The sequence below is a fragment of the Pyrus communis genome, chromosome 16 (assembly GCF_963583255.1).
Source record: "Pyrus communis chromosome 16, drPyrComm1.1, whole genome shotgun sequence".
NCBI classification, from domain to species: Eukaryota; Viridiplantae; Streptophyta; class Magnoliopsida; order Rosales; family Rosaceae; genus Pyrus; species Pyrus communis.
In genome coordinates, this window is record NC_084818.1 from 14,688,277 (window position 1) to 14,702,930 (window position 14,654).

The following is a 14,654-nucleotide window of genomic DNA, read 5'->3' on the forward strand; positions in this document are numbered from 1 at the left end:
TGTGAATCGTAGACTTGTGTATCAGATTCACATAGATACTGCTAGAAAAAGATAAATTAAAAACAAAATATTTTTGTAGTTTTCATATTTTTTTTTATTTGCATGGTAAGTGAAACAAATAGTAACGAAATTAACAACCATAAAATACTTGACTGAATTTAAAAGAAACTAAAGAGTTGGGATAGAAAATTGGGTTCTTTCCCAACAAGCGCTTTAGTTAGTGTCCATAGCTAGACGTTGCCGAAGGCTGGTAATCAAGTTACTTGTTTCTTCAGAGTTGATGACTTGCTTGCACTACACTTCCTTAGAAATGACTTTAATAAATACTTCTTGACCTTGAGCACACAACCCATGCCTTCTGTTTCAATGTCCACGTTACCATTTTGAAAAACCTGCTTAACCATATAAGGGCCTTTCCACCGAGACTCTTGTCTCTCTGGAATTAACTTGAAACTGGAATTTAACAACCACACCTTTTTACCAGGCTATATTTTCTTAAAATTTGTGCTTCCTTGCAACATTTTGTGTTTTTTCTTATTGTTAATCTACTGGACATCAAGTTGCACACTTTGTTGTTGCCTTTTAGGACTTATGCAATCACAAATTAAATTTGGAGGCTTTATGGACAAATGGTTAGTTGATGATCTGGTCATAAATTTGGCCCAAGGTAAACCATCTAATGCATCAATACGCATGCATTCTTGCTTATCACCTGGATGTGTGGTGGCTTCAAACAACCTAAAAACAACCGTTTGATCTTCCACCCGAAATGTTAGTGTTTCGGCTTCAACATCAATGAGAGTACGGGCTATTGCCATGAAAGGAAGACCTAAAATGATGGGTGTTTTCAAATCCTCATCCATGTCTAGAACCATAAAATCAGTTGGTAGAAATAAATTGTCCACCTTTACCCCTCTAGTATAGGTAATTGAATGGTTAGCCAATTGAATAATGCTGGAGGTTCGCTTCAGCTCACCTTCACCTAAACGTTTAAAAACAGAATAAGGCATTAAGTTTACACTAGCACCTAAATCAATTAAAGCACTACTAAAATCACAATTTCCAATGGTGCAAGAGATAGTAAAACTCCTTGGATCTTTCTTCTTAGGAAGCAATTTATGTAATAAGATAGTGCTGCACTGTCCTGTTAGCACAATTTTTTCTAACTCAACAAGCTTTCTTTTCTTACTGCAAACATCCTTAAAAAATTTGGCATAGGAAGGAATCTTTCTAATGGCTTCCAACAATGGCAAATCAATATGAATTTTAGCCAAAGTTTGCATAAAATCTTTTAACCGCTAATCCTTAGCCTTCAGAATTAGTCTTTCTGGGTATGGTGTTGGAGGCTCATAAACACGTTCAGGAGTTTGCACTGAGGGAATGTTAAATTTTGCCAGGTTGTGTTTTGCTGCAATTTTAGTAATTATTTATGATGTTTTTGTTGTTGGCTACACAACCCTAATTTCTTCATTTGTTCTGCTATCATAACTCTTTCCAAATCTCAATGTCCTTATTGCACAACAATCTTTTGTACCTCTTGGATTTGGAACTGTTTGGCTGGGAAATTTCCTTTTTTCTTTTTCTATGATATAACTTGCTAACTGCCCAAATTGTTTTTCCAAATTTTGAATTGAAGCTTGTACATTTTGCATGTTCTGATCATTTTTGTCTATGTACTCCTTTGTAGATTGCATAAACATTTGAAGTGTCCTTCAATGACCGTTTGGGTTGCACAACTGGCTGCTGTACAAGATTCTGCTGAAAAGGTTGTGGCTGCTGCTTTCCTTTCCATTTCATATTTGGGTGATCCCTCCAACTTGGGTTATAATAATTAGAATATGGATCATTTCTGGGTCTTTGAAAATTGTTAACTGCATTAACTTGTTTTGCCATGTGTTTGTGATAAGCGTCCTTGTGTGGGCAGCCCATAAAATCATGATTTGGCATGTTGCAAATGCTGCAAACTACTGCAATAGGCTGCTGTACAACAACCTGCTGCACTGGTACTGTTATTTTCTGCAAAAGTTCAAGTTTTTCCTCCATTTTTTCAATTTGAGCTGATACATGTGGAGTTCCAATTGACATATAAAAAACGCCTTTGGTTTGTGTGTGGTCGGTTGCCCATTGTTGTGTCTATGTAGCCATCTTCTCAAACAACTGAAATGCTTGTTGGGCATTTTTATCTGAAAATGAACCACCGGATGTTGCATTGACATAACTCTTGGTAGTTGGATTTAAACCCCTGTAGACTATTTGCATTCTTGTGTCCCCATTAATATCAGCCAAAAGAAGAATTTTTAAAAATTTATACTCATGCTTGAGTAGCCAAGTGGTAATCTTTCTCAAATTCTCATTATGTTCTAGGAGGCAGCACCACCATGTCTCATTAAATGAACAAGTTTATTAATTCGTCTTCGTACCAGTTAGATAAATATTAGCATCCACACACCTATTTTTACTTTTCACACATATGAACGGAATTAATTGAAAAAGATCAATGACGAAAATTAACAAGGATGTGTAAGGGATAAAAATGGATGTATGAATAATATTTTTATTTAAATATTATTGCATTTATATGGAGGGTATTTTCGACATTAAGGCATGCATGTGCACGCAATTAGAGCGAGAAAGTAGCATGATGATGCCAATTTCAGAGCCAAAAACGGTTCGTTTGGTTCTGCTGAGAATGCAGAGAGCACGCGACTTCTCCAATGGTGGAAAATGACAAAGCCATTGTCCATCGGTCATTCTTCCATCAACAGAGATTTTTCAATGTGTTTGGAACACGGGATAATACATCATGTATCATTATATCAATGATGAACTATATGTGTTAAAAAGTTAATAATTTAAAAATACAATTTCCCATTATTTATATAAAAACATGTGATGTACCATTCATATTCCCATTACAATAAAAAATTTCTCCAACCAAACCCTTCCTATTTCTCCCTTTCACTTTTCCATTTACTCTTTTACTATTTGCTCATTTTTCAAAAATAACATTAAATTATAAATAAAACGAGAGAAAGGAAATGATGGATGGTCTTTCATCCCAATATTCCTCCACCAAATTCATGTTCCGTTTTACAATCATATGCCGATTCAACAAGCTTTAGATGGTTTAAACCATTTTGACCCCAATTCCAACTTGGAACATTTTTCAATCGGAAAGAAAGGTTCATTACACTAAAACCTAATTAATTGGATAATTTTAAATATATTAATGGGTCGTATACCACTAGAATAAAAGTTTGTTAACTACATAATTTGAACAATGTTGATTGGTCACAAATGCTTCACCTATCTATCTATCACATTTTCATGACAACTTGTTAGACAACAAAACAAATATAACTACTACGCACATTTCTCTAACAATTCCTACTTGTATTTGACCCCTTACGCTGAACTCTAAAATTCTGCAAAAATCACATGAAATATACCATACAGTGTTACTTTAAAAAAATAATCTATAAGATCACGTGCAATATATATACCATACAATTACTTTCATTTACTTCTACCATGGGCGGACCAAGGGCTGGACGTGCTATAGCCCGACCGAGTTTTTTTTATTATTTTTTTATTTTTTAAAGGGAGCTTTAATGAAAAGAGTTTAGGCCAACAAATATTTAACCAAAAACCATTTCAATATGTTATTTAACCAAAATGGCTCAAAGTTTAATAAAAAACTATTCAAAACTATTGTCCACGGGCCAAACTTATAAGTCCAACCCACTGCAAATCTACACTTCCGTAAATCCCCCCTAAATGATTCAACATTGTCTTGACTCTTCACCAACCTTAACCCACCACGAAACCGCCATAATAACTCATTGTCTTCCTATCAAATCGAATTCCCCCATTTTAAAAACAACCAAATCAAAGTTGAAAAATGAAGCATTCATTGGAACAAATCCACCAAAACAAGTTCAAAGAAGTTTAATGGCAGAAACCAGTAAAAAAGTGTCTGGAAAAAAAAAAAAAAAAAAAAAGAACCAAAACATTAAACTGTTTCTAGAGAACCCAAAACATTACAGTGTTTTTGGGAAAAAAAAAAATCAGACGCAATGTTTGTTTTTTCTGTGCACAAACAAACACTATATCTAGAAAGAAAAGAACCAAACTCCAGAAACAGTGACTTAAATTTCAGAAACAGTGACTTAAATTCCAGAAACAGTCTATGTTTTAACATTTGGCTATTTCTTTTCTTCCATGCATCAGTTGATTATATTTAAGAAACATGGTGCTTATTTTACTTTGAATCCAAATACAGTGAATTTCACTATTTCCTTTCTAGTTTACATTTAAGAAACAGTTTGTTTATTTTATTTGGATCCAGAAACAGTGATTTAGATTTCAGAAATAGCGTGACTTAAAATCCAGAAACAGTTTATTTTTACAGTCTAAAAATAGTGACCCGTCGTTATTACTAAATAGCATGCAGATCTTAAATTTATTTTCTGGAGAAACAAACGATGAACTCCACTGACGAAGAAAAATTGAAAAAAAGTACCTCGAATACACTATGAATAATAATGATGATCAAATTTCATCGAAATAATACAAAATATAAATTAAATAGCATGATGATCTATATTTTTGTTTCAAAAAAAAGGAAGAATGTTTGCAAAACAACGATGAACTTCATTAACAACGAAAATGTGGAACTCAACCTAAAAAAGTTAGGGGTAAAATCGATAAATCATAATTTATTATAGTTGTGCCATTTTTAATTGGAGTACTTTAGTATGAGCCTTGTAATAATCATTAAACAAAACTTCTAACATGGTTTTTGATTAAAACTAAAACTTTTCAAATCATTTTCATTAGTTTTCCTTTTTTAAAAAGGGGGACATCTGGTGGTAAGCCACGATTATACACTCCTTCCGGAGGCTGGGAAGACTCGCAGAGGCATTTCACCTTCATCCTAACCACAAGTCTGGCTTCCACACCAGCAGACCTAACTGAATTTTCTAATAACGACCTATATATCTGTTGACCCTAAAAACTACAAAGCCTACGTGGCGCGTAGGCCGAGTAACTAATGAGCTAACTATGTTCTTCGGTTGATACGGGGTGTGCCAACTCGTTAGCCGAGGAGTAAAATTTGTTGATGTTACGTTGAATGCGCTATTGACTTCTTGATCTTGCAACTGGGACCGAGGAAGGAACACGTCTCGGCCTTCGGGTTCTCGAGCCTAAAGACAAGGCTGCTAGTTCTGCGAAGTTCACGAATCGTCGGCGTCGGGTTCGGTCACGGTGATTATATTCGTAAGAGTATAAGCACGTCGAACCGGCTCCAAACTATAAGGACACAGGTACTCAAAAGAGATGTATGACTTGATGGTAAATGTGGTTCGGCTGTCAGGATGCCAAACTTTGAAACTCACTTGTGAGTATCCAATCATAAAACCACTCGGCATTCAATGTGCTGAATGTAGTAACTTGTAACACCTCACTTCACCGAGAAGGCTAATAAGATGACCTCTGCCAATAAGGATTTGAAAACCCTTCTCGATCGAGACTTGGATAAGTAACTAGTCGGTCTCGACGCAGTGCTGTTTATCCAAACTGAAGGTGTTACTCGGTCGGCTGGTTCTACGATAACAGTGCTGTTTATCTAAACTGAAGATGTTCGCCGGTTGCCTTCTCAGTGCTGTTTATCCAAACTGAAGGTGTGTTGGCGGAAAAAAAATAAAAAAATCTTAAGATGTTTGAGAGGTTTACGCAGGGTAATTTGTGTGTTGAATTGGGGGGAGGGGGCTTTCGAATGACGCACCCTCCTATTTATAGTAACTAATCTCATCTTGGCTGAATTAGAACTATACTCAGATTAGGATTCTTCATCTTAGTCCAACCAAGGCATGACCAATCCTACTCCTACTAGGACTTTGAACCAAACTTTATATCCGGCCATCTTCATTTCTCAAATCTCAGCGTCCTCACTCCATTGAGACTCCTAATCGTACTAGGACTTTGACCTATCGGCTCTTATCCAAATCACTCCTCCTTGCTTCTGAGGTCTTTGACCTATAACTCCTTAGCCGAATTTTGACCTTGAAGAAGTGAAATTAAACCCTAAAAGGTAACTAAAGGATAACGGAAAACCTCAAATATTCCATCCATCAAGCGCATTTATGAAGCACAATCGCATGATCTAATTTTGTCAGACATCTTACCATGTGGCATCTTTCTGGCATGTTCGTCCTTGACACTAGAACGTCTTCTCACACCCCAAAACCTTACCACACGGTATCATTATAACCTTGAACTGCGAATTTTTCAGTCTATTTGAGTTGTGCACATAATCAAACGTCTCTTCATCATTGAGTCCATCGTCGCATGCCATCGTGCAACCTCGATCTGCGAGTTTCTTGGTCTCTTCAATAGATTTCTCGAATCTCCATGATGATTGTGAAACCGTTTGACTAATCTTACCATTTTTTTTTCAAAATCAAACGATTGCCCTTCTTCCAAAAACCCTATAAATGCTCAAAATCCTTCATTTTTTCTCTCACGCTCTCAGAACTCTCAGACATTTCACTCTCAGATCACCCTTCAAAGCTCCATTTCTGGCCAGAAAAACTCTTTTGAATCTAGAAATTCCTTCAAGTTCTCCACAATGGCTCCTAGCACCTTTATTTCCAAGCTTTCTGATGAATGTGCCAAGTACCGGGACTTTATTGATTGAAGAGCCATAAAAAACCTGTGATTTGAAGGTGACTCGAGCGCTTCCCATCAGATCCTGGGACCATTCTTTAAAGACAACGTCCCGGTGTCCATTACCAACCTCTTCAAAGATCACTGCTTGGAACCCTTGCTTCAAGGTTATGATTGGTCGAAGTGGGAATTGAGTAAACCCCAAGGATCATGGCCTTCAACTACCGCGCCTTGGGTAGCGTGGGTTGAAAGGATGGAGAAGTTCTTTAATAAAGAGTGGAAGATTGTTGGCATTTATGATGCCATCAAGCTCTCGACCATGGAGATCACCATAGACAAAGAACTTCTCATGGCAGCTCTAGGCTTTTGGTGCTTGACCACCAATACTATGGTCCTTCCGCTCAACCCTATCGGTCCCACCATTCTCGACATCTCAAGCATTCTCGGGACCTCCCCTTCAAGTCTTCCGATTGACGTCTCCCTTTCTGGGTACCCATCCAACCTCGACCTCAAGATGCTTTTCGACGAATGCACTGTCGAATCATTGAGGAAGAAAAATCAAGAGCCCCTGAAAGAAGAAGTTCAAAAGTTGCACAAGAACTTCTTTAACTACAACACCCTCATTCAACATTTCGCTGGTTGAGGGGGAGAAAACGTCAGTAAGGGAGAACACGAAGCCTTCCTCTTTTATTGGTACAACAAATTCATTTGTTGTACCAATTTAAATAAATGTTTGGTCGAGAACATACCGGTCGCGGAAGCATTAGTTAGTAGTCATGTCCTGGCTCTTAGCTCGGCTATCCTTGCCCAGCTTACACGTTGCCTAGCCGAGATGACGATCAACAAGATTGACCCACACCAAACCGGCCTACTCTAGGTTCTTCAACTCTGGCTCCAAGTCTATTTTTCCACCCTCAAGCCAGAAGTCCCCAACTTTATACCCACTGAAGCGTTAGGTCTTTAATTGGGCTTTAGACCAGCTCCTCCTTACTCGGCCGAAGAAGTTTTAAAATACTTTTTTGACCTAGAAGACCTTTCTAATGACGATTTTTTGATCTGCCATTGTCAAGAATACCCCTCTTCTATCAAGCTCCCATCTTCGGCATGGAATGAAGCCAAAGACACTGATCTCTGAAAGAGCTGGGGGTCGTTCGTTTTAACTCATGATCTTCTTTTCGGCTGTGATGCCAAACGTGCAAGTTGGGAAATATACCAACCCTAATTCACCGCGAGCAACTTAGTTACCTTCAAGGTTGCCCACTGCCTCTTCTAATCTCCCGTTCTTTCTTGAGCCGATGACGCCTTTCTGGTTCTTCAGAAAAAGAATGCAGGGAGGCTGAGCAAGAATTTCAAGAAATGTGCAAGAAATTCCGCCTTCGACCAAACATCCCTAGGACTCTCAACACTGCCACCTTTGTTAACTGGTGGGCCGCATATACTTAAGACTTTTTTGACGCACCAATCGAAAACGTTATCAAGAAAAAATTCAGTGACCGCCCGAGGAAGACTTCCGCCCTGACACCCAAAGAAACAGCTCAAGGTATTTTCCTGCCTCTATAATCTTACATTGGCCATTTGTTCGAACTCTCTTCTGATTTGATTTTGGCTTTTCTAGGTAGTCATGCAGACGCAGCAGTTGTGGTCGTGGGTAAGAAAAGACTTGCCCCTTTGCCAATGAAAATTGCGACCGCTTTGCCAACCTTGTTGAGTAAACGGTCTCACCCAGAAGCTGAAATGGCTGGTGATATTCCTCGTGCCAAAAAGCGTGTCAAAAAGTTGGTGCAAAAAAAATGAGAGGGAGATCTATGTCATCTCCAGTCAGACCATATGAGCAACCTCTGAGTTTTCTCCCACCCCTGGTGCTTAGACTTCAACGGATATGCAACCAAATCCTCCCGCCAGTCAAGCAGTTGAGGTTTGTCTCGCTCGACAAGTTATGGTCAAACCAACTAATGATCTGGTGGTCAAAGCACCTGCAGTATTAGGGCCGACCGTTGTTCCTATCTTGGAGGAAGAGGCCACCCTGGTCGAGACAAACCTCATTTCGCATCCAAAAACAAGAACAGTTGTCATTCTGGAGGAAGAGGTATGATTATGTTGCTAGCAACTTATTTGAATAAATTTTGAATACTAATAACTCTTATTTTAGGATGATGACAGGGACGAAGCCCCGTTAACGAGTCGCCTTCGACCGACCAAACCCCTTACCACTCATCCTCTTCTTGTGGTTGAGGCGACTAACCATGTCGATCTTCCTGTAACAGACCGTGGGAAAAGCCTTTCGTCGAGCCTGAAGCAATGGCGAAGACACTGATCCATTCACAGGATCAAAACCTTGGCGTTCCTTCATAAGAAGTCATTTCAACTTTTGTAAGGTTCGATCCCTTTCTTTGGTTAGTTTTATTATAACAAGTCTGAACCGAGAAAAATATTAAATGTCAGGTGCCCGACTATTCATTCACTTACAATTCTATGCGCCGAAGGGTGTTATCTATATTTCCTAGCCACCTTAGTGGCCGTCGAACGTGGATAACCTCCATCGGCCGCGTGAATTAAGAAGCAATCTTAAACACTGGGCTTGGCCATTAAGCTCTCTAGGTTCGAGCAATGAACTAGGGGACATGCCCGAAGTCTCATCTCGACAAGTTTAAAAGAAATTCCTTCTGTTATGTTCGTTATAATTTTTCTTCTGCTTAAAATTTTTTCCTGTACAGCCTTCATAGGAGGTCGAGCTTGACACTTTACTCTTGAATACTTCTAGAGCAGCCGAGTCTTCTACTGCGTTGGCCGAGCCTTCGGAGACCGTGGCCGAATCTAATGCCTTTGCCAAGTTGCAAGAAATCCTATCCCTCTCTGCCTCACAGGTTTTTCAATGTAAAGGCCTCGACTACGTAGGAGAGTGCCTGAACGACCTTGCAGCCGATAGCTTACTGAGCACCGAAAATGTCGTCTACTTATCCGATCTTCTGGGGTGGACTCGACATCACTTTACTACTTTTGAATAAGCTCTTCGGGCTGAGGATGACCTAAAGGCTGCAAAGATTGCTCATGAGGCTAGCCAATCGAAGGTTGAGGCCATAAAAGCAAAGAAAGCGCAGCTGACTGGCTTTGATCACCAAATTTCCGAGCGTCAATGTCAAATTACTGAGCTTCAACAGCAAAGGTCGACTATTGCTTTAGAACTTGAAAAGAATTTCGAGATGAATAAGGCTCGACTGACGAATTTCTCGGCTGGCATAAAGCAGATCCATCAACTTCAACTTAACAAAAAGACGAGGCAAGCCGAAATCATAATGAGTGAAGTAAGGTGGTTGGAGTTGAAAGCCATACTTAAAGCCTTTCTTCCTTCGATCCCCTTAGATTTTAGGAATCTTTTGTAATTTTACTTGTACGTCCTTTTGCAAAATCAATGAAATGATATTTTATTCTCGCATCTCCCAAGTGACTGGGTAGTATTTCTTTAAAAATTTCCTGTTGATTGGTAACTTATGAACTAAACCAATCCGATCCTTGAGGTGGTATGCCCCTTTGCCAAGAACTTTGTGAATGAAGAACGGTCCTTCCCAATTCGGCGACCATTTTTCGAACCTAGGTCTTTAATTCCCACATCACGGTTTGCCAAACCAACTTTCCTTCGCTGAACGTTTTTTGTCTAACTCGCTGATTATAAGCTCACTCATCAATCTTCTTCTGTGCCACTAATAAGTTATAAGTGTCAAGCCGAATTTCTTCCAAGTCTTCTAATTCTTGTCTCATGGCTTAATTGTATTCGGCACTAAACAAACTACTTTGTTCGATTACTCGCAACGAGTTTATACTTAGCTCGACCGGTAACATAGCGTTGTGTCCATAGGTTAACGCGTATAAAGTCGTTTCGATGGCTCATCGGAGTGAAGTTTGATAGGCCCATAATGCTTCATTTACCTTCAAATGCCACATACCAGGTCTCTCTCTTACCATTATTTCAAGAATACTAATCAAAATTTTATTACTTCCTTCAGCCTACCCATTCGCCTATGGGTAATACGGTGTGGACTACTCGAGTCGAATATTTAGATTCGCCGTATACTCCTTAAACCTGTTAGCTGTAAAGATTGTGCCATTGTCAGTTATGATCATTTTTGGTATGCTGAATCTGGTCACAATATTTTCTTTTACAAAATTGCAAACTTCTTTGGTCATTAATTCGGCATATGATTTTGCTTCGACCCACTTAGTGAAGTAATCGGTTGCCACTAGTATCTAGCGTGTTTTGCTACTCCAGACAACAGCGTGATTTTGCTGATTATGTCTATTGCCCATCCTCTGAACGGGCATGGTTTAGTAACTGAGTAGAGTAATTTGGCTTGGACTTTCTATATAGGTCCATGAATCTGACACTGTATGCATCCTCATGCGTATTTGATGCAATTCTTCAATATACTCAGCCAGAAATAGCCGTGTCGGCGAAGCAGCCAACGCATCTTACACCTGGATTGGTGAGTTCCACAAATCCCTTCATGTACTTCGGTGATTGCTTGGGCAGCCTCTTATGGGCCGAAGCACAATAACAATAAACTATCCTCATCCTTTTGATATAACTCATTCTGGTATGACACGTAGTTTGTGGCATGAACTCTTGTCCTCAGGTTCTGTTTGTCGCTGGGGTTATGGAGATATCATATAATCGACCTTCTCCAATCGTTTGGCAACGTCTCGACAACACATACTTTTACAAGATCTCCTCGTTTTAACAACGATGGTAAATACATCACTCGTGTTCGTATCACGTGATTGCGCTGGAGAAATTGTTGATTAACCAAGGCTGGGTAAGATCGTCGCGTATAGGTATTGCCCGGCTTAGCTCGCCTCCCAGGAGTTATGCTCTGGAGGCTATTTAAACGAGTTCCTCCATATCAATGTTTCGAACAAGCGGAATATGCTCAAATGTAATTTCCTCAAACGACTTAGTCAAATAGGTGGCAACCATGTGCTAGGGCACCAAAGTACAACTCATGCAACGAAAAATGTCGTTTAGTTGGTTAATCACAAGTTCGGAATCACCAAGGACAAGGACAAGGGTTGCTTTTAAGTTGTGAAGGCCGATGATAAGAGTTGCATACTTGACCTGATTATTTGTACAATTGAAGTCTAGCTTGAGAGAGAAATACCAATGGTAGTGGTCGGGAGATTGAATGACGATGCCGACACCAGCCGACGCTAAGGTACTAGAACCATCAAACTGCATTGTTCAATAGTTATTTCATGTTTCGACCAATTTAATGTCGACTTCATTACCCTTGAAACCATATGAAGAAGGGTGTTGGGCCAAAAAATTGGCTAGAGCTTGTCATTTGACGGCTTTTTGGGGCACGTATTGCAAACTGAACTCTGATAATGCCATTGTCCATTCCGAAATTCGGCCTTTTACTATAGGCCCAGTCCGATGTCAACTTCATTGCCCCCGAAACCATATAGAGCGGGGTGCTGGGCCAAAAAATTAGTTAAAGCTTGTCATTTGACGGCTTTTTGAGGCAGGTAATGTAAACTGAACTCTAATTATGCCATTGTCTATTTCCCAATTCGTCCTTTTACTATAGGCCGAGTAAGCATGTAACGAATAACATCTGTCTGGGCGATGACCTGCGTAACTGATGAGAGCATGTAATGTTGAAGTTGTGACGCGACGAAAAACAAAGCCAAGCAAAGTTTCTCGACGGGTGAATAATTGATCTCAGGCGAATTCAGATTCCAACTGAGATAAAAGATAGCTTGTTCACGCCTAACATCGTTATCTTGTGCGAGAAGGCAACCGATGGACTCGTCGGCCGTCGCAATGTATAGCTTAAGAGGCCTACTGCGTCGAGGTGGTATGAGGACCAGTGGCGTTGTAAGGGAGACCTTGAGGTGCATGAAAGCCTCCTAATGTTCTTCTCGCCACTCAAACCTATCTAAGTCCTTAAGTTTCAAAAGCCTAGATAACGCTTTCATTTTACCCGCTAAATTAGCTATGAAACGGCCCCAACTTCTTTAGTAATTTACAAAGTTTGATCTTCATGGAGTGGGGTAACAACGCACTAATAAATAACAGTCGAGGGTCATCGGCCATTCCAACATTTATTTCTTCTAATGGGTCCTTGACTTGGGGCTGACTGTCTTCGAGTTCGGTTGGTGTGACCTGAACTTTATCTAACAATAATACTGGGTCGTTATCTTATTCGACCAAAAATTTGATTAAGTTTATGCCCGAATGTGGATGCCTAGAAATAGTATACCAATGAGCCAGTAGACGTTCCATGGTGGATGAAACCATGGCCTGGCGCATTTCCCGTTTGGCGTTAATCATCAGTGTTGGTAATTAAGTCGACCAAGCAAACCGATTTACCATCCCAAAATATGAGAACTTGGTATAGTGACGAAGGAATGCAACACGTTTGATGGATACAGTCACGGCCAAGCAATGCATTATATTCGATCTTTGAGTCAATTATAAAAAATGCGGTTAATTGGTTGCGACCTGCAACATTTACCGCTAACGGGAACACCCTTTTGGTTTGGGACTTGTCGTCGACGAAGCTGCTCATGGTTATTCCTGACGGTATGAGTTCGTCATTGGAGCGGCGTAATGCCTTCATGATGGATACATGCATGATGTTGATTGTGGCCTCACAATCGACAAACACTTTAGAAATTGGGTATCCTTCAATATGAGCCATAACGTACAACGGCTTTAGATGTTGGAGATTAACAGAAGATAAGCGGGGGAATAATTTAGCCAGGGCTACTTTAAGTTTGTTGTCCTTACTCGTTTGTCTATCTTCTTCTATGGCGATGAAATCGACTTGTGTTGCTTCCTCGGCAACCATGTCCCCATCCAAGAAATTTGGCTGGTGTGTGGTTGGTCGAAACTCAGTAGGTAAAACATAGACCATGCTGCTTTCCATGTTTTCAAGGACTGAAGGACCCATCGGGTCTTGGTCGTCTTCCCCTAGGTGATCGAGTGCAGTATCATGTTTTTTAGCATTCTCGTCATGGTCATCTTTTGCCTCATCGGATGCTTGCTTTTGTGGTATAACACTTGGACTTGTTTCATTTTGGCTGTCGTTTTTGGGCATGCTCGTTGCTGAGGTTTGATTTTGTCCCTGCAGTGTTTTACGGGCTCATTCTTTATAGGCAATTCGTGCGTTCCTTGTGTCTAGGTACGCATCTAAACGCGCCACACGATCTTTCTCATCAGCTGTAAGGCTGAAGAGAGATACGGCTGAGAAGACTTGGAAATGATATCGTAAATGCTAAAGGTCTTCAAGGGAAAAATGAAGCTCGGTGGTGTCTATGTCTGTGTATGGGTCAACCTCGAAGCTGAGGACCCGAGCTTCACGTATATGCTGGAACCTAGCCTTTATTACTGGATTAGTGGTTTTCTGGATAATCTGTTCAGCATCAGGGCAAGTTAGTGCTAAGTTGAGGGCTTCTTGACATGCCTTGGGCAGGCCGTACAAGCTATTGGCGGAATGTTTCTTGTGAAATTCTAGCATGTACTCCAAGGATTCGCCGAGGAATGAAGGGTGTAGATTCCGCCAGACTTTTATTAATGGCTCTTGTGGGGATAATTAGGGAAGCTTGCTTTCGGCTTCTTTTATGAAATGCTCGAAATAAGCTTTCATCTCCCCAGGCTGAAGAAGAAGTTTGATGCGTTTCTCGAACTCTTCAATGGTAGTTTTAAAGTCATGATCAACTGCCTTTTTCTCTTAAAGTAATTCGGCTATGATGGTTGGGGTTTGTTGGTCATCGCCGCTTCTTGCTTCCTCTTTCAGCTGCCACCTGGTAGTTGAAGTAGCCTGCGCTGCCCGTCGTCGAGCCATGTAGTCTATCCACTGGCAGCGACGTTTCTGAGATTTGGATAACGCCGTATACATTCCAGTAGGAGAATTGTAACTATACCAACATTGGTCACGTGGCTTGAAGGTTTTTTGACTCACCGATGAACTCAAACTGCTGGAATTATG